Here is a 23,251-nt window from a genome sequence, read left to right on the forward strand (position 1 = left end):
GGCAACTTTATAATTAGCAACATTTGTGTTTAGTATGTAAAAAGGCGTCGACACAAGCTAACGGCGGCCTCCTGTGGCGCACAGTTCGCCGTTAATTAATTACTGCGGCGATAATTAGGGTGGCTGTGAACAGATACCCCGCTTCGAAAAACCGTCAACCTGTACACGGGGTGCGAAGCAACTATTGGAATAAAATGAATTAGCCAATAGCGGCCGCGAACAGAATGACAGACCGCGCGAATTCGATCGGATTTCGCCATTTTTGGGCATCGCTTCTCGGCCCCTAGGGCTAAGATCAAGTGTAGTATCTGTTCTTCTCAGTTGTAATACCTGGGACGCTAGGCATCGCCTAGCTCTTTGTATTATGCGGATTTTTGAATACAGAACGCGGAACTGAAGCTTGCTTCGTCCCGTTCACGGGTTGTCCTGGTATTGCACTACCTCCAGGCTCGGCCCACGATCCTGCTGCGGCAGGATTATCTATTATTACATCACTCTATATATACATAGCTTTTGTCACATTTTCGTTGTTTTCTTAGTTAACTTTTATTACAAATTGGTTGAGTAAGCTTATTTAGCGCTTTCATATCGTCTTAGGCAAAAATTAAACTAAGATTGCATGCACCCTAAGGCGACCGGCATAACTTACCCAGGCAGCAACATGTCCACATTTTTGCACCGATTTAGTCTGCGACTTGATTAAAAAAAAATCCGTTTCAAGAACGGGTAACTTACCTTATTCAAATAGAATGCCCGAACATGCCGGGCGACAAAACCAGTCTAAACGACCGAGCAAGGCGCTTGTCGCGTAAAGAATTTAAAGCGAAATGCAGGAGAAAACGACGCACGTTTTTACGACCACCTAACAGCACAGGCCATGCGCTTACAACGATCGCCCATTTCGCGATATTTTATGTACACGCACTTGTACCAATTTCTTATGCGACTTGTTTTGATTAAAAAAAACTCCGTTTCAAGAACGGGTAACTTACCTTATTCAAATAGAATGCCCGATTATGCCGGCCGACAAAACCAGTCTAAACGACCGAGCAAGGCGCTTGTCGCGTAAAGAATTTAAAGCGAAATGCAGGAGAAAACGACGCACGTTTTTACGACCACCTAACAGCACAGGCCATGCGCTTACAACGATCGCACATTTCGCGATATTTTATGTACAGGCACTTGTACCAATTTCTTATGCGACTAGTTTTGATTAAAAAAAACTCCGTTTCAAGAACGGGTAACTTACCTTATTCAAATAGAATGCCCGAACATGCCGGTCGACAAAACCAGTCTAAACGACCGAGCAAGGCGCTTGTCGCTTAAAGAATTTAAAGCGAAATGCAGGAGAAAACGACGCACGTTTTTACGACCACCTAACAGCACGGGCCATGCGCTTACAACGATCGCACATTTCGCGATATTTTATGTACAGGCACTTAATCCAATTTCTTATGCGACTAGTTTTAATTAAAAAAAACTCCGTTTCAAGAACGGGTAACTTACCTTATTCAAATAGAATGCCCGAACATGCCGGTCGACAAAACCAGTCTAAACGATCGAGCAAGGCGCTTGTCGCGTAAAGAATTTAAAGCGAAATGCAGGAGAAAACGACGCACGTTTTTACGACCCCCTAACAGCACAGGCCATGCGCTTACAACGATCGCACATTTCGCGATATTTTATGTACACGAACTTGTACCAAATTCTTATGCGACTAGTTTTGATTAAAAAAAACTCCCTTTCAAGAACGGGTAACTTACCTTATTCAAATAGAATGCCCGAACATGCCGGTCGACAAAACCAGTCTAAACGACCGAGCAAGGCGCTTGTCGCGTAAAGAATTTAAAGCGAAATGCAGGAGAAAACGACGCACGTTTTTACGACCCCCTAACAGCACAGGCCATGCGCTTACAACGATCGCACATTTCGCGATATTTTATGTACAGGCACTTGTACCAATTTCTTATGCGACTAGTTTTGATTAAAAAAAACTCCGTTTCAAGAACGGGTAACTTACCTTATTCAAATAGAATGCCCGAACATGCCGGTCGACAAAACCAGTCTAAACGACCGAGCAAGGCGCTTGTCGCTTAAAGAATTTAAAGCGAAATGCAGGAGAAAACGACGCACGTTTTTACGACCACCTAACAGCACGGGCCATGCGCTTACAACGATCGCACATTTCGCGATATTTTATGTACAGGCACTTAATCCAATTTCTTATGCGACTAGTTTTAATTAAAAAAAACTCCGTTTCAAGAACGGGTAACTTACCTTATTCAAATAGAATGCCCGAACATGCCGGTCGACAAAACCAGTCTAAACGATCGAGCAAGGCGCTTGTCGCGTAAAGAATTTAAAGCGAAATGCAGGAGAAAACGACGCACGTTTTTACGACCCCCTAACAGCACAGGCCATGCGCTTACAACGATCGCACATTTCGCGATATTTTATGTACACGAACTTGTACCAAATTCTTATGCGACTAGTTTTGATTAAAAAAAACTCCCTTTCAAGAACGGGTAACTTACCTTATTCAAATAGAATGCCCGAACATGCCGGTCGACAAAACCAGTCTAAACGACCGAGCAAGGCGCTTGTCGCGTAAAGAATTTAAAGCGAAATGCAGGAGAAAACGACGCACGTTTTTACGACCCCCTAACAGCACAGGCCATGCGCTTACAACGATCGCACATTTCGCGATATTTTATGTACACGAACTTGTACCAAATTCTTATGCGACTAGTTTTGATTAAAAAAAACTCCGTTTCAAGAACGGGTAACTTACCTTATTCAAATAGAATGCCCGAACATGCCGGTCGACAAAACCAGTCTAAACGACCGAGCAAGGCGCTTGTCGCGTAAAGAATTTAAAGCGAAATGCAGGAGAAAACGACGCACGTTTTTACGACCACCTAACAGCACGGGCCATGCGCTTACAACGATCGCACATTTCGCGATATTTTATGTACAGGCACTTAATCCAATTTCTTATGCGACTAGTTTTAATTAAAAAAAACTCCGTTTCAAGAACGGGTAACTTACCTTATTCAAATAGAATGCCCGAACATGCCGGTCGACAAAACCAGTCTAAACGACCGAGCAAGGCGCTTGTCGCGTAAAGAATTTAAAGCGAAATGCAGGAGAAAACGACGCACGTTTTTACGACCACCTAACAGCACGGGCCATGCGCTTACAACGATCGCACATTTCGCGATATTTTATGTACGTGCACTTGTACCAATTCTTATACGACTAGTTTTGATTAAAAAAAACTCCGTTTCAAGAACGGGTAACTTACCTTATTCAAATAGAATGCCCGAACATGCCGCTCGACAAATCCAGTCTAAACGACCGAGCAAGACGCTTGTCGCGTAAAGAATTTAAAGCGAAATGCAGGAGAAAACGACGCACGTTTTTACGACCACCTAACAGCACGGGCCATGCGCTTACAACGATTGCACATTTCGCGATATTTTATGTACACGCACTTGTACCAATTTCTTATGCGACTTGTTTTGATTAAAAAAACAACCGTTTCAAGAACGGGTAACTTAGCTTATTCAAATAGAATGCCCGAACATGCCGGGCGACAAAACCAGTCTAAACGACCGAGCAAGGCGCTTGTCGCGTAAAGAATTTAAAGCGAAATGCAGGAGAAAACGACGCACGTTTTTACGACCACCTAACAGCACAGGCCATGCGCTTACAACGATCGCCCATTTCGCGATATTTTATGTACACGCACTTGTACCAATTTCTTATGCGACTTGTTTTGATTAAAAAAAACTCCGTTTCAAGAACGGGTAACTTACCTTATTCAAATAGAATGCCCGAACATGCCGGCCGACAAAACCAGTCTAAACGACCGAGCAAGGCGCTTGTCGCGTAAAGAATTTAAAGCGAAATGCAGGAGAAAACGACGCACGTTTTTACGACCACCTAACAGCACGGGCCATGCGCTTACAACGATCGCACATTTCGCGATATTTTATGTACAGGCACTTGTACCAATTTCTTATGCGACTAGTTTTGATTAAAAAAAACTCCGTTTCAAGAACGGGTAACTTACCTTATTCAAATAGAATGCCCGAACATGCCGGTCGACAAAACCAGTCTAAACGACCGAGCAAGGCGCTTGTCGCTTAAAGAATTTAAAGCGAAATGCAGGAGAAAACGACGCACGTTTTTACGACCACCTAACAGCACGGGCCATGCGCTTACAACGATCGCACATTTCGCGATATTTTATGTACACGCACTTGTACCAATTTCTTATGCGACTAGTTTTGATTAAAAAAAACTCCGTTTCAAGAACGGGTAACTTACCTTATTCAAATAGAATGCCCGAACATGCCGGGCGACAAAACCAGTCTAAACGACCGAGCAAGGCGCTTGTCGCGTAAAGAATTTAAAGCGAAATGCAGGAGAAAACGACGCACGTTTTTACGACCACCTAACAGTACGAACCTTGTGCTTACAAGGCTCGCCCATTTCGCGATTCAAATTTGCAAAGTAGAGCCAGGCAACTTTATAATTAGCAACATTTGTGTTTAGTATGTAAAAAGGCGTCGACACAAGCTAACGGCGGCCTCCTGTGGCGCACAGGTCGCCGTTAATTAATTACTGCGGCGATAATTAGGGTGGCTGTGAACAGATACCCCGCTTCGAAAAACCGTCAACCTGTACACGGGGTGCGAAGCAACTATTGGAATAAAATGAATTAGCCAATAGCGGCCGCGAACAGAATGACAGACCGCGCGAATTCGATCGGATTCCGCCATTTTTGGGCATCGCTTCTCGGCCCCTAGGGCTAAGATCAAGTGTAGTATCTGTTCTTCTCAGTTGTAATACCTGGGACGCTAGGCATCGCCTAGCTCTTTGTATTATGCGGATTTTTGAATACAGAACGCGGAACTGAAGCTTGCTTCGTCCCGTTCACGGGTTGTCCTGGTATTGCACTACCTCCAGGCTCGGCCCACGATCCTGCTGCGGCAGGATTATCTATTATTACATCACTCTATATATACATAGCTTTTGTCACATTTTCGTTGTTTTCTTAGTTAACTTTTATTACAAATTGGTTGAGTAAGCTTATTTAGCGCTTTCATATCGTCTTAGGCAAAAATTAAACTAAGATTGCATGCACCCTAAGGCGACCGGCATAACTTACCCAGGTAGCAACATGTCCACATTTTTGCACCGATTTAGTCTGCGACTTGATTAAAAAAAACTCCGTTTCAAAAACGGGTAACTTACCTTATTCAAATAGAATGCCCGAACATGCCGGTCGACAAAACCAGTCTAAACGATCGAGCAAGGCGCTTGTCGCGTAAAGAATTTAAAGCGAAATGCAGGAGAAAACGACGCACGTTTTTACGACCCCCTAACAGCACAGGCCATGCGCTTACAACGATCGCACATTTCGCGATATTTTATGTACACGAACTTGTACCAAATTCTTATGCGACTAGTTTTGATTAAAAAAAACTCCGTTTCAAGAACGGGTAACTTACCTTATTCAAATAGAATGCCCGAACATGCCGGTCGACAAAACCAGTCTAAACGACCGAGCAAGGCGCTTGTCGCGTAAAGAATTTAAAGCGAAATGCAGGAGAAAACGACGCACGTTTTTACGACCCCCTAACAGCACAGGCCATGCGCTTACAACGATCGCACATTTCGCGATATTTTATGTACACGAACTTGTACCAAATTCTTATGCGACTAGTTTTGATTAAAAAAAACTCCGTTTCAAGAACGGGTAACTTACCTTATTCAAATAGAATGCCCGAACATGCCGGTCGACAAAACCAGTCTAAACGACCGAGCAAGGCGCTTGTCGCGTAAAGAATTTAAAGCGAAATGCAGGAGAAAACGACGCACGTTTTTACGACCACCTAACAGCACGGGCCATGCGCTTACAACGATCGCACATTTCGCGATATTTTATGTACAGGCACTTAATCCAATTTCTTATGCGACTAGTTTTAATTAAAAAAAACTCCGTTTCAAGAACGGGTAACTTACCTTATTCAAATAGAATGCCCGAAGATGCCGGTCGACAAAACCAGTCTAAACGACCGAGCAAGGCGCTTGTCGCGTAAAGAATTTAAAGCGAAATGCAGGAGAAAACGACGCACGTTTTTACGACCACCTAACAGCACGGGCCATGCGCTTACAACGATCGCACATTTCGCGATATTTTATGTACGTGCACTTGTACCAATTCTTATGCGACTAGTTTTGATTAAAAAAAACTCCGTTTCAAGAACGGGTAACTTACCTTATTCAAATAGAATGCCCGAACATGCCGCTCGACAAATCCAGTCTAAACGACCGAGCAAGACGCTTGTCGCGTAAAGAATTTAAAGCGAAATGCAGGAGAAAACGACGCACGTTTTTACGACCACCTAACAGCACGGGCCATGCGCTTACAACGATCGCACATTTCGCGATATTTTATGTACACGCACTTGTACCAATTTCTTATGCGACTTGTTTTGATTAAAAAAACAACCGTTTCAAGAACGGGTAACTTACCTTATTCAAATAGAATGCCCGAACATGCCGGGCGACAAAACCAGTCTAAACGACCGAGCAAGGCGCTTGTCGCGTAAAGAATTTAAAGCGAAATGCAGGAGAAAACGACGCACGTTTTTACGACCACCTAACAGCACAGGCCATGCGCTTACAACGATCGCCCATTTCGCGATATTTTATGTACACGCACTTGTACCAATTTCTTATGCGACTTGTTTTGATTAAAAAAAACTCCGTTTCAAGAACGGGTAACTTACCTTATTCAAATAGAATGCCCGAACATGCCGGCCGACAAAACCAGTCTAAACGACCGAGCAAGGCGCTTGTCGCGTAAAGAATTTAAAGCGAAATGCAGGAGAAAACGACGCACGTTTTTACGACCACCTAACAGCACAGGCCATGCGCTTACAACGATCGCACATTTCGCGATATTTTATGTACAGGCACTTGTACCAATTTCTTATGCGACTAGTTTTGATTAAAAAAAACTCCGTTTCAAGAACGGGTAACTTACCTTATTCAAATAGAATGCCCGAACATGCCGGTCGACAAAACCAGTCTAAACGACCGAGCAAGGCGCTTGTCGCTTAAAGAATTTAAAGCGAAATGCAGGAGAAAACGACGCACGTTTTTACGACCACCTAACAGCACGGACCATGCGCTTACAACGATCGCACATTTCGCGATATTTTATGTACACGCACTTGTACCAATTTCTTATGCGACTAGTTTTGATTAAAAAAAACTCCGTTTCAAGAACGGGTAACTTACCTTATTCAAATAGAATGCCCGAACATGCCGGGCGACAAAACCAGTCTAAACGACCGAGCAAGGCGCTTGTCGCGTAAAGAATTTAAAGCGAAATGCAGGAGAAAACGACGCACGTTTTTACGACCACCTAACAGTACGAACCTTGTGCTTACAAGGCTCGCCCATTTCGCGATTCAAATTTGCAAAGTAGAGCCAGGCAACTTTATAATTAGCAACATTTGTGTTTAGTATGTAAAAAGGCGTCGACACAAGCTAACGGCGGCCTCCTGTGGCGCACAGTTCGCCGTTAATTAATTACTGCGGCGATAATTAGGGTGGCTGTGAACAGATACCCCGCTTCGAAAAACCGTCAACCTGTACACGGGGTGCGAAGCAACTATTGGAATAAAATGAATTAGCCAATAGCGGCCGCGAACAGAATGACAGACCGCGCGAATTCGATCGGATTTCGCCATTTTTGGGCATCGCTTCTCGGCCCCTAGGGCTAAGATCAAGTGTAGTATCTGTTCTTCTCAGTTGTAATACCTGGGACGCTAGGCATCGCCTAGCTCTTTGTATTATGCGGATTTTTGAATACAGAACGCGGAACTGAAGCTTGCTTCGTCCCGTTCACGGGTTGTCCTGGTATTGCACTACCTCCAGGCTCGGCCCACGATCCTGCTGCGGCAGGATTATCTATTATTACATCACTCTATATATACATAGCTTTTGTCACATTTTCGTTGTTTTCTTAGTTAACTTTTATTACAAATTGGTTGAGTAAGCTTATTTAGCGCTTTCATATCGTCTTAGGCAAAAATTAAACTAAGATTGCATGCACCCTAAGGCGACCGGCATAACTTACCCAGGCAGCAACATGTCCACATTTTTGCACCGATTTAGTCTGCGACTTGATTAAAAAAAAATCCGTTTCAAGAACGGGTAACTTACCTTATTCAAATAGAATGCCCGAACATGCCGGGCGACAAAACCAGTCTAAACGACCGAGCAAGGCGCTTGTCGCGTAAAGAATTTAAAGCGAAATGCAGGAGAAAACGACGCACGTTTTTACGACCACCTAACAGCACAGGCCATGCGCTTACAACGATCGCCCATTTCGCGATATTTTATGTAAACGCACTTGTACCAATTTCTTATGCGACTTGTTTTGATTAAAAAAAACTCCGTTTCAAGAACGGGTAACTTACCTTATTCAAATAGAATGCCCGATTATGCCGGCCGACAAAACCAGTCTAAACGACCGAGCAAGGCGCTTGTCGCGTAAAGAATTTAAAGCGAAATGCAGGAGAAAACGACGCACGTTTTTACGACCACCTAACAGCACAGGCCATGCGCTTACAACGATCGCACATTTCGCGATATTTTATGTACAGGCACTTGTACCAATTTCTTATGCGACTAGTTTTGATTAAAAAAAACTCCGTTTCAAGAACGGGTAACTTACCTTATTCAAATAGAATGCCCGAACATGCCGGTCGACAAAACCAGTCTAAACGACCGAGCAAGGCGCTTGTCGCTTAAAGAATTTAAAGCGAAATGCAGGAGAAAACGACGCACGTTTTTACGACCACCTAACAGCACGGGCCATGCGCTTACAACGATCGCACATTTCGCGATATTTTATGTACAGGCACTTAATCCAATTTCTTATGCGACTAGTTTTAATTAAAAAAAACTCCGTTTCAAGAACGGGTAACTTACCTTATTCAAATAGAATGCCCGAACATGCCGGTCGACAAAACCAGTCTAAACGATCGAGCAAGGCGCTTGTCGCGTAAAGAATTTAAAGCGAAATGCAGGAGAAAACGACGCACGTTTTTACGACCCCCTAACAGCACAGGCCATGCGCTTACAACGATCGCACATTTCGCGATATTTTATGTACACGAACTTGTACCAAATTCTTATGCGACTAGTTTTGATTAAAAAAAACTCCCTTTCAAGAACGGGTAACTTACCTTATTCAAATAGAATGCCCGAACATGCCGGTCGACAAAACCAGTCTAAACGACCGAGCAAGGCGCTTGTCGCGTAAAGAATTTAAAGCGAAATGCAGGAGAAAACGACGCACGTTTTTACGACCCCCTAACAGCACAGGCCATGCGCTTACAACGATCGCACATTTCGCGATATTTTATGTACACGAACTTGTACCAAATTCTTATGCGACTAGTTTTGATTAAAAAAAACTCCGTTTCAAGAACGGGTAACTTACCTTATTCAAATAGAATGCCCGAACATGCCGGTCGACAAAACCAGTCTAAACGACCGAGCAAGGCGCTTGTCGCGTAAAGAATTTAAAGCGAAATGCAGGAGAAAACGACGCACGTTTTTACGACCACCTAACAGCACGGGCCATGCGCTTACAACGATCGCACATTTCGCGATATTTTATGTACAGGCACTTAATCCAATTTCTTATGCGACTAGTTTTAATTAAAAAAAACTCCGTTTCAAGAACGGGTAACTTACCTTATTCAAATAGAATGCCCGAACATGCCGGTCGACAAAACCAGTCTAAACGACCGAGCAAGGCGCTTGTCGCGTAAAGAATTTAAAGCGAAATGCAGGAGAAAACGACGCACGTTTTTACGACCACCTAACAGCACGGGCCATGCGCTTACAACGATCGCACATTTCGCGATATTTTATGTACGTGCACTTGTACCAATTCTTATGCGACTAGTTTTGATTAAAAAAAACTCCGTTTCAAGAACGGGTAACTTACCTTATTCAAATAGAATGCCCGAACATGCCGCTCGACAAATCCAGTCTAAACGACCGAGCAAGACGCTTGTCGCGTAAAGAATTTAAAGCGAAATGCAGGAGAAAACGACGCACGTTTTTACGACCACCTAACAGCACGGGCCATGCGCTTACAACGATTGCACATTTCGCGATATTTTATGTACACGCACTTGTACCAATTTCTTATGCGACTTGTTTTGATTAAAAAAACAACCGTTTCAAGAACGGGTAACTTACCTTATTCAAATAGAATGCCCGAACATGCCGGGCGACAAAACCAGTCTAAACGACCGAGCAAGGCGCTTGTCGCGTAAAGAATTTAAAGCGAAATGCAGGAGAAAACGACGCACGTTTTTACGACCACCTAACAGCACAGGCCATGCGCTTACAACGATCGCCCATTTCGCGATATTTTATGTACACGCACTTGTACCAATTTCTTATGCGACTTGTTTTGATTAAAAAAAACTCCGTTTCAAGAACGGGTAACTTACCTTATTCAAATAGAATGCCCGAACATGCCGGCCGACAAAACCAGTCTAAACGACCGAGCAAGGCGCTTGTCGCGTAAAGAATTTAAAGCGAAATGCAGGAGAAAACGACGCACGTTTTTACGACCACCTAACAGCACGGGCCATGCGCTTACAACGATCGCACATTTCGCGATATTTTATGTACAGGCACTTGTACCAATTTCTTATGCGACTAGTTTTGATTAAAAAAAACTCCGTTTCAAGAACGGGTAACTTACCTTATTCAAATAGAATGCCCGAACATGCCGGTCGACAAAACCAGTCTAAACGACCGAGCAAGGCGCTTGTCGCTTAAAGAATTTAAAGCGAAATGCAGGAGAAAACGACGCACGTTTTTACGACCACCTAACAGCACGGGCCATGCGCTTACAACGATCGCACATTTCGCGATATTTTATGTACACGCACTTGTACCAATTTCTTATGCGACTAGTTTTGATTAAAAAAAACTCCGTTTCAAGAACGGGTAACTTACCTTATTCAAATAGAATGCCCGAACATGCCGGGCGACAAAACCAGTCTAAACGACCGAGCAAGGCGCTTGTCGCGTAAAGAATTTAAAGCGAAATGCAGGAGAAAACGACGCACGTTTTTACGACCACCTAACAGTACGAACCTTGTGCTTACAAGGCTCGCCCATTTCGCGATTCAAATTTGCAAAGTAGAGCCAGGCAACTTTATAATTAGCAACATTTGTGTTTAGTATGTAAAAAGGCGTCGACACAAGCTAACGGCGGCCTCCTGTGGCGCACAGGTCGCCGTTAATTAATTACTGCGGCGATAATTAGGGTGGCTGTGAACAGATACCCCGCTTCGAAAAACCGTCAACCTGTACACGGGGTGCGAAGCAACTATTGGAATAAAATGAATTAGCCAATAGCGGCCGCGAACAGAATGACAGACCGCGCGAATTCGATCGGATTTCGCCATTTTTGGGCATCGCTTCTCGGCCCCTAGGGCTAAGATCAAGTGTAGTATCTGTTCTTCTCAGTTGTAATACCTGGGACGCTAGGCATCGCCTAGCTCTTTGTATTATGCGGATTTTTGAATACAGAACGCGGAACTGAAGCTTGCTTCGTCCCGTTCACGGGTTGTCCTGGTATTGCACTACCTCCAGGCTCGGCCCACGATCCTGCTGCGGCAGGATTATCTATTATTACATCACTCTATATATACATAGCTTTTGTCACATTTTCGTTGTTTTCTTAGTTAACTTTTATTACAAATTGGTTGAGTAAGCTTATTTAGCGCTTTCATATCGTCTTAGGCAAAAATAAAACTAAGATTGCATGCACCCTAAGGCGACCGGCATAACTTACCCAGGCAGCAACATGTCCACATTTTTGCACCGATTTAGTCTGCGACTTGATTAAAAAAAACTCCGTTTCAAAAACGGGTAACTTACCTTATTCAAATAGAATGCCCGAACATGCCGGTCGACAAAACCAGTCTAAACGACCGAGCAAGGCGCTTGTCGCGTAAAGAATTTAAAGCGAAATGCAGGAGAAAACGACGCACGTTTTTACGACCACCTAACAGCACGGGCCATGCGCTTACAACGATCGCACATTTCGCGATATTTTATGTACACGCACTTGTACCAATTTCTTATGCGACTAGTTTTGATTAAAAAAAACTCCGTTTCAAGAACGGGTAACTTACCTTATTCAAATAGAATGCCCGAACATGCCGGTCGACAAAACCAGTCTAAACGACCGAGCAAGGCGCTTGTCGCGTAAAGAATTTAAAGCGAAATGCAGGAGAAAACGACGCACGTTTTTACGACCACCTAACAGCACGGGCCATGCGCTTACAACGATCGCACATTTCGCGATATTTTATGTACAGGCACTTAATCCAATTTCTTATGCGCCTAGTTTTAATTAAAAAAAACTCCGTTTCAAGAACGGGTAACTTACCTTATTCAAATAGAATGCCCGAACATGCCGGTCGACAAAACCAGTCTAAACGACCGAGCAAGGCGCTTGTCGCGTAAAGAATTTAAAGCGAAATGCAGGAGAAAACGACGCACGTTTTTACGACCACCTAACAGCACGGGCCATGCGCTTACAACGATCGCACATTTCGCGATATTTTATGTACGTGCACTTGTACCAATTCTTATGCGACTAGTTTTGATTAAAAAAAACTCCGTTTCAAGATCGGGTAACTTACCTTATTCAAATAGAATGCCCGAACATGCCGCTCGACAAATCCAGTCTAAACGACCGAGCAAGACGCTTGTCGCGTAAAGAATTTAAAGCGAAATGCAGGAGAAAACGACGCACGTTTTTACGACCACCTAACAGCACGGGCCATGCGCTTACAACGATCGCACATTTCGCGATATTTTATGTACACGCACTTGTACCAATTTCTTATGCGACTTGTTTTGATTAAAAAAACAACCGTTTCAAGAACGGGTAACTTACCTTATTCAAATAGAATGCCCGAACATGCCGGGCGACAAAACCAGTCTAAACGACCGAGCAAGGCGCTTGTTGCGTAAAGAATTTAAAGCGAAATGCAGGAGAAAACGACGCACGTTTTTACGACCCCCTAACAGCACAGGCCATGCGCTTACAACGATCGCACATTTCGCGATATTTTATGTACACGAACTTGTACCAAATTCTTATGCGACTAGTTTTGATTAAAAAAAACTCCGTTTCAAGAACGGGTAACTTACCTTATTCAAATAGAATGCCCGAACATGCCGGTCGACAAAACCAGTCTAAACGACCGAGCAAGGCGCTTGTCGCGTAAAGAATTTAAAGCGAAATGCAGGAGAAAACGACGCACGTTTTTACGACCACCTAACAGCACGGGCCATGCGCTTACAACGATCGCACATTTCGCGATATTTTATGTACAGGCACTTAATCCAATTTCTTATGCGACTAGTTTTAATTAAAAAAAACTCCGTTTCAAGAACGGGTAACTTACCTTATTCAAATAGAATGCCCGAAGATGCCGGTCGACAAAACCAGTCTAAACGACCGAGCAAGGCGCTTGTCGCGTAAAGAATTTAAAGCGAAATGCAGGAGAAAACGACGCACGTTTTTACGACCACCTAACAGCACGGGCCATGCGCTTACAACGATCGCACATTTCGCGATATTTTATGTACGTGCACTTGTACCAATTCTTATGCGACTAGTTTTGATTAAAAAAAACTCCGTTTCAAGAACGGGTAACTTACCTTATTCAAATAGAATGCCCGAACATGCCGCTCGACAAATCCAGTCTAAACGACCGAGCAAGACGCTTGTCGCGTAAAGAATTTAAAGCGAAATGCAGGAGAAAACGACGCACGTTTTTACGACCACCTAACAGCACGGGCCATGCGCTTACAACGATCGCACATTTCGCGATATTTTATGTACACGCACTTGTACCAATTTCTTATGCGACTTGTTTTGATTAAAAAAACAACCGTTTCAAGAACGGGTAACTTACCTTATTCAAATAGAATGCCCGAACATGCCGGGCGACAAAACCAGTCTAAACGACCGAGCAAGGCGCTTGTCGCGTAAAGAATTTAAAGCGAAATGCAGGAGAAAACGACGCACGTTTTTACGACCACCTAACAGCACAGGCCATGCGCTTACAACGATCGCCCATTTCGCGATATTTTATGTACACGCACTTGTACCAATTTCTTATGCGACTTGTTTTGATTAAAAAAAACTCCGTTTCAAGAACGGGTAACTTACCTTATTCAAATAGAATGCCCGAACATGCCGGCCGACAAAACCAGTCTAAACGACCGAGCAAGGCGCTTGTCGCGTAAAGAATTTAAAGCGAAATGCAGGAGAAAACGACGCACGTTTTTACGACCACCTAACAGCACAGGCCATGCGCTTACAACGATCGCACATTTCGCGATATTTTATGTACAGGCACTTGTACCAATTTCTTATGCGACTAGTTTTGATTAAAAAAAACTCCGTTTCAAGAACGGGTAACTTACCTTATTCAAATAGAATGCCCGAACATGCCGGTCGACAAAACCAGTCTAAACGACCGAGCAAGGCGCTTGTCGCTTAAAGAATTTAAAGCGAAATGCAGGAGAAAACGACGCACGTTTTTACGACCACCTAACAGCACGGACCATGCGCTTACAACGATCGCACATTTCGCGATATTTTATGTACACGCACTTGTACCAATTTCTTATGCGACTAGTTTTGATTAAAAAAAACTCCGTTTCAAGAACGGGTAACTTACCTTATTCAAATAGAATGCCCGAACATGCCGGGCGACAAAACCAGTCTAAACGACCGAGCAAGGCGCTTGTCGCGTAAAGAATTTAAAGCGAAATGCAGGAGAAAACGACGCACGTTTTTACGACCACCTAACAGTACGAACCTTGTGCTTACAAGGCTCGCCCATTTCGCGATTCAAATTTGCAAAGTAGAGCCAGGCAACTTTATAATTAGCAACATTTGTGTTTAGTATGTAAAAAGGCGTCGACACAAGCTAACGGCGGCCTCCTGTGGCGCACAGTTCGCCGTTAATTAATTACTGCGGCGATAATTAGGGTGGCTGTGAACAGATACCCCGCTTCGAAAAACCGTCAACCTGTACACGGGGTGCGAAGCAACTATTGGAATAAAATGAATTAGCCAATAGCGGCCGCGAACAGAATGACAGACCGCGCGAATTCGATCGGATTTCGCCATTTTTGGGCATCGCTTCTCGGCCCCTAGGGCTAAGATCAAGTGTAGTATCTGTTCTTCTCAGTTGTAATACCTGGGACGCTAGGCATCGCCTAGCTCTTTGAAGCTTGCTTCGTCCCGTTCACGGGTTGTCCTGGTATTGCACTACCTCCAGGCTCGGCCCACGATCCTGCTGCGGCAGGATTATCTATTATTACATCACTCTATATATACATAGCTTTTGTCACATTTTCGTTGTTTTCTTAGTTAACTTTTATTACAAATTGGTTGAGTAAGCTTATTTAGCGCTTTCATATCGTCTTAGGCAAAAATTAAACTAAGATTGCATGCACCCTAAGGCGACCGGCATAACTTACCCAGGCAGCAACATGTCCACATTTTTGCACCGATTTAGTCTGCGACTTGATTAAAAAAAAATCCGTTTCAAGAACGGGTAACTTACCTTATTCAAATAGAATGCCCGAACATGCCGGGCGACAAAACCAGTCTAAACGACCGAGCAAGGCGCTTGTCGCGTAAAGAATTTAAAGCGAAATGCAGGAGAAAACGACGCACGTTTTTACGACCACCTAACAGCACAGGCCATGCGCTTACAACGATCGCCCATTTCGCGATATTTTATGTACACGCACTTGTACCAATTTCTTATGCGACTTGTTTTGATTAAATAAAACTCCGTTTCAAGAACGGGTAACTTACCTTATTCAAATAGAATGCCCGATTATGCCGGCCGACAAAACCAGTCTAAACGACCGAGCAAGGCGCTTGTCGCGTAAAGAATTTAAAGCGAAATGCAGGAGAAAACGACGCACGTTTTTACGACCACCTAACAGCACAGGCCATGCGCTTACAACGATCGCACATTTCGCGATATTTTATGTACAGGCACTTGTACCAATTTCTTATGCGACTAGTTTTGATTAAAAAAAACTCCGTTTCAAGAACGGGTAACTTACCTTATTCAAATAGAATGCCCGAACATGCCGGTCGACAAAACCAGTCTAAACGACCGAGCAAGGCGCTTGTCGCTTAAAGAATTTAAAGCGAAATGCAGGAGAAAACGACGCACGTTTTTACGACCACCTAACAGCACGGGCCATGCGCTTACAACGATCGCACATTTCGCGATATTTTATGTACAGGCACTTAATCCAATTTCTTATGCGACTAGTTTTAATTAAAAAAAACTCCGTTTCAAGAACGGGTAACTTACCTTATTCAAATAGAATGCCCGAACATGCCGGTCGACAAAACCAGTCTAAACGATCGAGCAAGGCGCTTGTCGCGTAAAGAATTTAAAGCGAAATGCAGGAGAAAACGACGCACGTTTTTACGACCCCCTAACAGCACAGGCCATGCGCTTACAACGATCGCACATTTCGCGATATTTTATGTACACGAACTTGTACCAAATTCTTATGCGACTAGTTTTGATTAAAAAAAACTCCCTTTCAAGAACGGGTAACTTACCTTATTCAAATAGAATGCCCGAACATGCCGGTCGACAAAACCAGTCTAAACGACCGAGCAAGGCGCTTGTCGCGTAAAGAATTTAAAGCGAAATGCAGGAGAAAACGACGCACGTTTTTACGACCCCCTAACAGCACAGGCCATGCGCTTACAACGATCGCACATTTCGCGATATTTTATGTACACGAACTTGTACCAAATTCTTATGCGACTAGTTTTGATTAAAAAAAACTCCGTTTCAAGAACGGGTAACTTACCTTATTCAAATAGAATGCCCGAACATGCCGGTCGACAAAACCAGTCTAAACGACCGAGCAAGGCGCTTGTCGCGTAAAGAATTTAAAGCGAAATGCAGGAGAAAACGACGCACGTTTTTACGACCACCTAACAGCACGGGCCATGCGCTTACAACGATCGCACATTTCGCGATATTTTATGTACAGGCACTTAATCCAATTTCTTATGCGACTAGTTTTAATTAAAAAAAACTCCGTTTCAAGAACGGGTAACTTACCTTATTCAAATAGAATGCCCGAACATGCCGGTCGACAAAACCAGTCTAAACGACCGAGCAAGGCGCTTGTCGCGTAAAGAATTTAAAGCGAAATGCAGGAGAAAACGACGCACGTTTTTACGACCACCTAACAGCACGGGCCATGCGCTTACAACGATCGCACATTTCGCGATATTTTATGTACGTGCACTTGTACCAATTCTTATGCGACTAGTTTTGATTAAAAAAAACTCCGTTTCAAGAACGGGTAACTTACCTTATTCAAATAGAATGCCCGAACATGCCGCTCGACAAATCCAGTCTAAACGACCGAGCAAGACGCTTGTCGCGTAAAGAATTTAAAGCGAAATGCAGGAGAAAACGACGCACGTTTTTACGACCACCTAACAGCACGGGCCATGCGCTTACAACGATTGCACATTTCGCGATATTTTATGTACACGCACTTGTACCAATTTCTTATGCGACTTGTTTTGATTAAAAAAACAACCGTTTCAAGAACGGGTAACTTACCTTATTCAAATAGAATGCCCGAACATGCCGGGCGACAAAACCAGTCTAAACGACCGAGCAAGGCGCTTGTCGCGTAAAGAATTTAAAGCGAAATGCAGGAGAAAACGACGCACGTTTTTACGACCACCTAACAGCACAGGCCATGCGCTTACAACGATCGCCCATTTCGCGATATTTTATGTACACGCACTTGTACCAATTTCTTATGCGACTTGTTTTGATTAAAAAAAACTCCGTTTCAAGAACGGGTAACTTACCTTATTCAAATAGAATGCCCGAACATGCCGGCCGACAAAACCAGTCTAAACGACCGAGCAAGGCGCTTGTCGCGTAAAGAATTTAAAGCGAAATGCAGGAGAAAACGACGCACGTTTTTACGACCACCTAACAGCACGGGCCATGCGCTTACAACGATCGCACATTTCGCGATATTTTATGTACAGGCACTTGTACCAATTTCTTATGCGACTAGTTTTGATTAAAAAAAACTCCGTTTCAAGAACGGGTAACTTACCTTATTCAAATAGAATGCCCGAACATGCCGGTCGACAAAACCAGTCTAAACGACCGAGCAAGGCGCTTGTCGCTTAAAGAATTTAAAGCGAAATGCAGGAGAAAACGACGCACGTTTTTACGACCACCTAACAGCACGGGCCATGCGCTTACAACGATCGCACATTTCGCGATATTTTATGTACACGCACTTGTACCAATTTCTTATGCGACTAGTTTTGATTAAAAAAAACTCCGTTTCAAGAACGGGTAACTTACCTTATTCAAATAGAATGCCCGAACATGCCGGGCGACAAAACCAGTCTAAACGACCGAGCAAGGCGCTTGTCGCGTAAAGAATTTAAAGCGAAATGCAGGAGAAAACGACGCACGTTTTTACGACCACCTAACAGTACGAACCTTGTGCTTACAAGGCTCGCCCATTTCGCGATTCAAATTTGCAAAGTAGAGCCAGGCAACTTTATAATTAGCAACATTTGTGTTTAGTATGTAAAAAGGCGTCGACACAAGCTAACGGCGGCCTCCTGTGGCGCACAGGTCGCCGTTAATTAATTACTGCGGCGATAATTAGGGTGGCTGTGAACAGATACCCCGCTTCGAAAAACCGTCAACCTGTACACGGGGTGCGAAGCAACTATTGGAATAAAATGAATTAGCCAATAGCGGCCGCGAACAGAATGACAGACCGCGCGAATTCGATCGGATTTCGCCATTTTTGGGCATCGCTTCTCGGCCCCTAGGGCTAAGATCAAGTGTAGTATCTGTTCTTCTCAGTTGTAATACCTGGGACGCTAGGCATCGCCTAGCTCTTTGTATTATGCGGATTTTTGAATACAGAACGCGGAACTGAAGCTTGCTTCGTCCCGTTCACGGGTTGTCCTGGTATTGCACTACCTCCAGGCTCGGCCCACGATCCTGCTGCGGCAGGATTATCTATTATTACATCACTCTATATATACATAGCTTTTGTCACATTTTCGTTGTTTTCTTAGTTAACTTTTATTACAAATTGGTTGAGTAAGCTTATTTAGCGCTTTCATATCGTCTTAGGCAAAAATAAAACTAAGATTGCATGCACCCTAAGGCGACCGGCATAACTTACCCAGGCAGCAACATGTCCACATTTTTGCACCGATTTAGTCTGCGACTTGATTAAAAAAAACTCCGTTTCAAAAACGGGTAACTTACCTTATTCAAATAGAATGCCCGAACATGCCGGTCGACAAAACCAGTCTAAACGACCGAGCAAGGCGCTTGTCGCGTAAAGAATTTAAAGCGAAATGCAGGAGAAAACGACGCACGTTTTTACGACCACCTAACAGCACGGGCCATGCGCTTACAACGATCGCACATTTCGCGATATTTTATGTACACGCACTTGTACCAATTTCTTATGCGACTAGTTTTGATTAAAAAAAACTCCGTTTCAAGAACGGGTAACTTACCTTATTCAAATAGAATGCCCGAACATGCCGGTCGACAAAACCAGTCTAAACGACCGAGCAAGGCGCTTGTCGCGTAAAGAATTTAAAGCGAAATGCAGGAGAAAACGACGCACGTTTTTACGACCACCTAACAGCACGGGCCATGCGCTTACAACGATCGCACATTTCGCGATATTTTATGTACAGGCACTTAATCCAATTTCTTATGCGCCTAGTTTTAATTAAAAAAAACTCCGTTTCAAGAACGGGTAACTTACCTTATTCAAATAGAATGCCCGAACATGCCGGTCGACAAAACCAGTCTAAACGACCGAGCAAGGCGCTTGTCGCGTAAAGAATTTAAAGCGAAATGCAGGAGAAAACGACGCACGTTTTTACGACCACCTAACAGCACGGGCCATGCGCTTACAACGATCGCACATTTCGCGATATTTTATGTACGTGCACTTGTACCAATTCTTATGCGACTAGTTTTGATTAAAAAAAACTCCGTTTCAAGATCGGGTAACTTACCTTATTCAAATAGAATGCCCGAACATGCCGCTCGACAAATCCAGTCTAAACGACCGAGCAAGACGCTTGTCGCGTAAAGAATTTAAAGCGAAATGCAGGAGAAAACGACGCACGTTTTTACGACCACCTAACAGCACGGGCCATGCGCTTACAACGATCGCACATTTCGCGATATTTTATGTACACGCACTTGTACCAATTTCTTATGCGACTTGTTTTGATTAAAAAAACAACCGTTTCAAGAACGGGTAACTTACCTTATTCAAATAGAATGCCCGAACATGCCGGGCGACAAAACCAGTCTAAACGACCGAGCAAGGCGCTTGTCGCGTAAAGAATTTAAAGCGAAATGCAGGAGAAAACGACGCACGTTTTTACGACCACCTAACAGCACAGGCCATGCGCTTACAACGATCGCCCATTTCGCGATATTTTATGTACACGCACTTGTACCAATTTCTTATGCGACTTGTTTTGATTAAAAAAAACTCCGTTTCAAGAACGGGTAACTTACCTTATTCAAATAGAATGCCCGAACATGCCGGCCGACAAAACCAGTCTAAACGACCGAGCAAGGCGCTTGTCGCGTAAAGAATTTAAAGCGAAATGCAGGAGAAAACGACGCACGTTTTTACGACCACCTAACAGCACAGGCCATGCGCTTACAACGATCGCACATTTCGCGATATTTTATGTACAGGCACTTGTACCAATTTCTTATGCGACTAGTTTTGATTAAAAAAAACTCCGTTTCAAGAACGGGTAACTTACCTTATTCAAATAGAATGCCCGAACATGCCGGTCGACAAAACCAGTCTAAACGACCGAGCAAGGCGCTTGTCGCTTAAAGAATTTAAAGCGAAATGCAGGAGAAAACGACGCACGTTTTTACGACCACCTAACAGCACGGGCCATGCGCTTACAACGATCGCACATTTCGCGATATTTTATGTACACGCACTTGTACCAATTTCTTATGCGACTAGTTTTGATTAAAAAAAACTCCGTTTCAAGAACGGGTAACTTACCTTATTCAAATAGAATGCCCGAACATGCCGGGCGACAAAACCAGTCTAAACGACCGAGCAAGGCGCTTGTCGCGTAAAGAATTTAAAGCGAAATGCAGGAGAAAACGACGCACGTTTTTACGACCACCTAACAGTACGAACCTTGTGCTTACAAGGCTCGCCCATTTCGCGATTCAAATTTGCAAAGTAGAGCCAGGCAACTTTATAATTAGCAACATTTGTGTTTAGTATGTAAAAAGGCGTCGACACAAGCTAACGGCGGCCTCCTGTGGCGCACAGGTCGCCGTTAATTAATTACTGCGGCGATAATTAGGGTGGCTGTGAACAGATACCCCGCTTCGAAAAACCGTCAACCTGTACACGGGGTGCGAAGCAACTATTGGAATAAAATGAATTAGCCAATCGCGGCCGCGAACAGAATGACAGACCGCGCGAATTCGATCGGATTCTGCCATTTTTGGGCATCGCTTCTCGGCCCCTAGGGCTAAGATCAAGTGTAGTGACGTCGTTGGCACTATTGCTGGATCTAAGGCCCAAAGACTGAGAAGCGATCACGCCAGATGAAAGTATGCTCACATTGCTGACATTCACTTTCACTCAGCACTTTGCACTTTGCACACATGTTATGCATTGTTTGCCCGCTGAAATCTGGTACATGGCTAGCAGCTCACAAGCGAAAGCAGCCACAGCAATCGGAAAGGGTTTCGTGAAATTTTTCCCGCCGACTGCAAAGTGGTTTTGCCAAGCTAAGTGATTAAGCTCTAGTCGCTGGGTGTGGCTTGGTGTTAAAACCCTCCAACCACGATAGCTATGCGCCCTTCAACCCACACAGCTTCATTACGTTTGCTAACTGTGCTGGGGGTAGTATTACACTACAACCTTTTTCAACCACCAGGGGTTGTAAAAGGCCTCTGGTGAGGACATGCTTTACAGCAATCCCTTTATTGGGATGTCAAATACGGCTTGCCGTAGTCACCACCCTCTGTTCTTCTCAGTTGTAATACCTGGGACGCTAGGCATCGCCTAGCTCTTTGTATTATGCGGATTTTTGAATACAGAACGCGGAACTGAAGCTTGCTTCGTCCCGTTCACGGGTTGTCCTGGTATTGCACTACCTCCAGGCTCGGCCCACGATCCTGCTGCGGCAGGATTATCTATTATTACATCACTCTATATATACATAGCTTTTGTCACATTTTCGTTGTTTTCTTAGTTAACTTTTATTACAAATTGGTTGAGTAAGCTTATTTAGCGCTTTCATATCGTCTTAGGCAAAAATTAAACTAAGATTGCATGCACCCTAAGGCGACCGGCATAACTTACCCAGGCAGCAACATGTCCACATTTTTGCACCGATTTAGTCTGCGACTTGATTAAAAAAAACTCCGTTTCAAAAACGGGTAACTTACCTTATTCAAATAGAATGCCCGAACATGCCGGTCGACAAAACCAGTCTAAACGATCGAGCAAGGCGCTTGTCGCGTAAAGAATTTAAAGCGAAATGCAGGAGAAAACGACGCACGTTTTTACGACCCCCTAACAGCACAGGCCATGCGCTTACAACGATCGCACATTTCGCGATATTTTATGTACACGAACTTGTACCAAATTCTTATGCGACTAGTTTTGATTAAAAAAAACTCCGTTTCAAGAACGGGTAACTTACCTTATTCAAATAGAATGCCCGAACATGCCGGTCGACAAAACCAGTCTAAACGACCGAGCAAGGCGCTTGTCGCGTAAAGAATTTAAAGCGAAATGCAGGAGAAAACGACGCACGTTTTTACGACCACCTAACAGCACGGGCCATGCGCTTACAACGATCGCACATTTCGCGATATTTTATGTACACGCACTTGTACCAATTTCTTATGCGACTAGTTTTGATTAAAAAAAACTCCGTTTCAAGAACGGGTAACTTACCTTATTCAAATAGAATGCCCGAACATGCCGGTCGACAAAACCAGTCTAAACG

At 43.9% G+C, this 23,251-nt stretch overlaps 6 non-coding genes and 1 pseudogene across 6 annotated transcripts; all 7 read left to right on the top strand.

Moving 5' to 3' along the window:
• Window positions 1-268: 268 nt before the first annotated feature.
• On the top strand, window positions 269-463 carry LOC145757220 (U2 spliceosomal RNA). Its single transcript, XR_014285276.1, has one exon. It is a non-coding gene; the product is annotated as a U2 spliceosomal RNA (small nuclear RNA).
• A 4,332-nt stretch (window positions 464-4,795) lies between these two features.
• On the top strand, window positions 4,796-4,990 carry LOC145757222 (U2 spliceosomal RNA). Its single transcript, XR_014285278.1, has one exon. It is a non-coding gene; the product is annotated as a U2 spliceosomal RNA (small nuclear RNA).
• Window positions 4,991-7,780: 2,790 nt separating this feature from the next.
• On the top strand, window positions 7,781-7,975 carry LOC145757223 (U2 spliceosomal RNA). Its single transcript, XR_014285279.1, has one exon. It is a non-coding gene; the product is annotated as a U2 spliceosomal RNA (small nuclear RNA).
• A 3,561-nt stretch (window positions 7,976-11,536) lies between these two features.
• Window positions 11,537-11,731, top strand: LOC145757224 (U2 spliceosomal RNA). Its single transcript, XR_014285280.1, has one exon. It is a non-coding gene; the product is annotated as a U2 spliceosomal RNA (small nuclear RNA).
• A 3,560-nt stretch (window positions 11,732-15,291) lies between these two features.
• LOC145757250 (U2 spliceosomal RNA) lies at window positions 15,292-15,450 on the top strand (annotated as a pseudogene).
• Window positions 15,451-19,011: 3,561 nt separating this feature from the next.
• LOC145757225 (U2 spliceosomal RNA) lies at window positions 19,012-19,206 on the top strand. Its single transcript, XR_014285281.1, has one exon. It is a non-coding gene; the product is annotated as a U2 spliceosomal RNA (small nuclear RNA).
• Window positions 19,207-22,211: 3,005 nt separating this feature from the next.
• LOC145757267 (U2 spliceosomal RNA) lies at window positions 22,212-22,413 on the top strand. The gene has a single exon (XR_014285319.1). It is a non-coding gene; the product is annotated as a U2 spliceosomal RNA (small nuclear RNA).
• The last annotated feature ends 838 nt before the right edge of the window (window positions 22,414-23,251 follow it).

Source organism: Corella eumyota, chromosome 6 (genome assembly GCF_963082875.1).
Source record: "Corella eumyota chromosome 6, kaCorEumy4.1, whole genome shotgun sequence".
In the NCBI taxonomy this organism is placed as follows: domain Eukaryota; kingdom Metazoa; phylum Chordata; class Ascidiacea; order Phlebobranchia; family Corellidae; genus Corella; species Corella eumyota.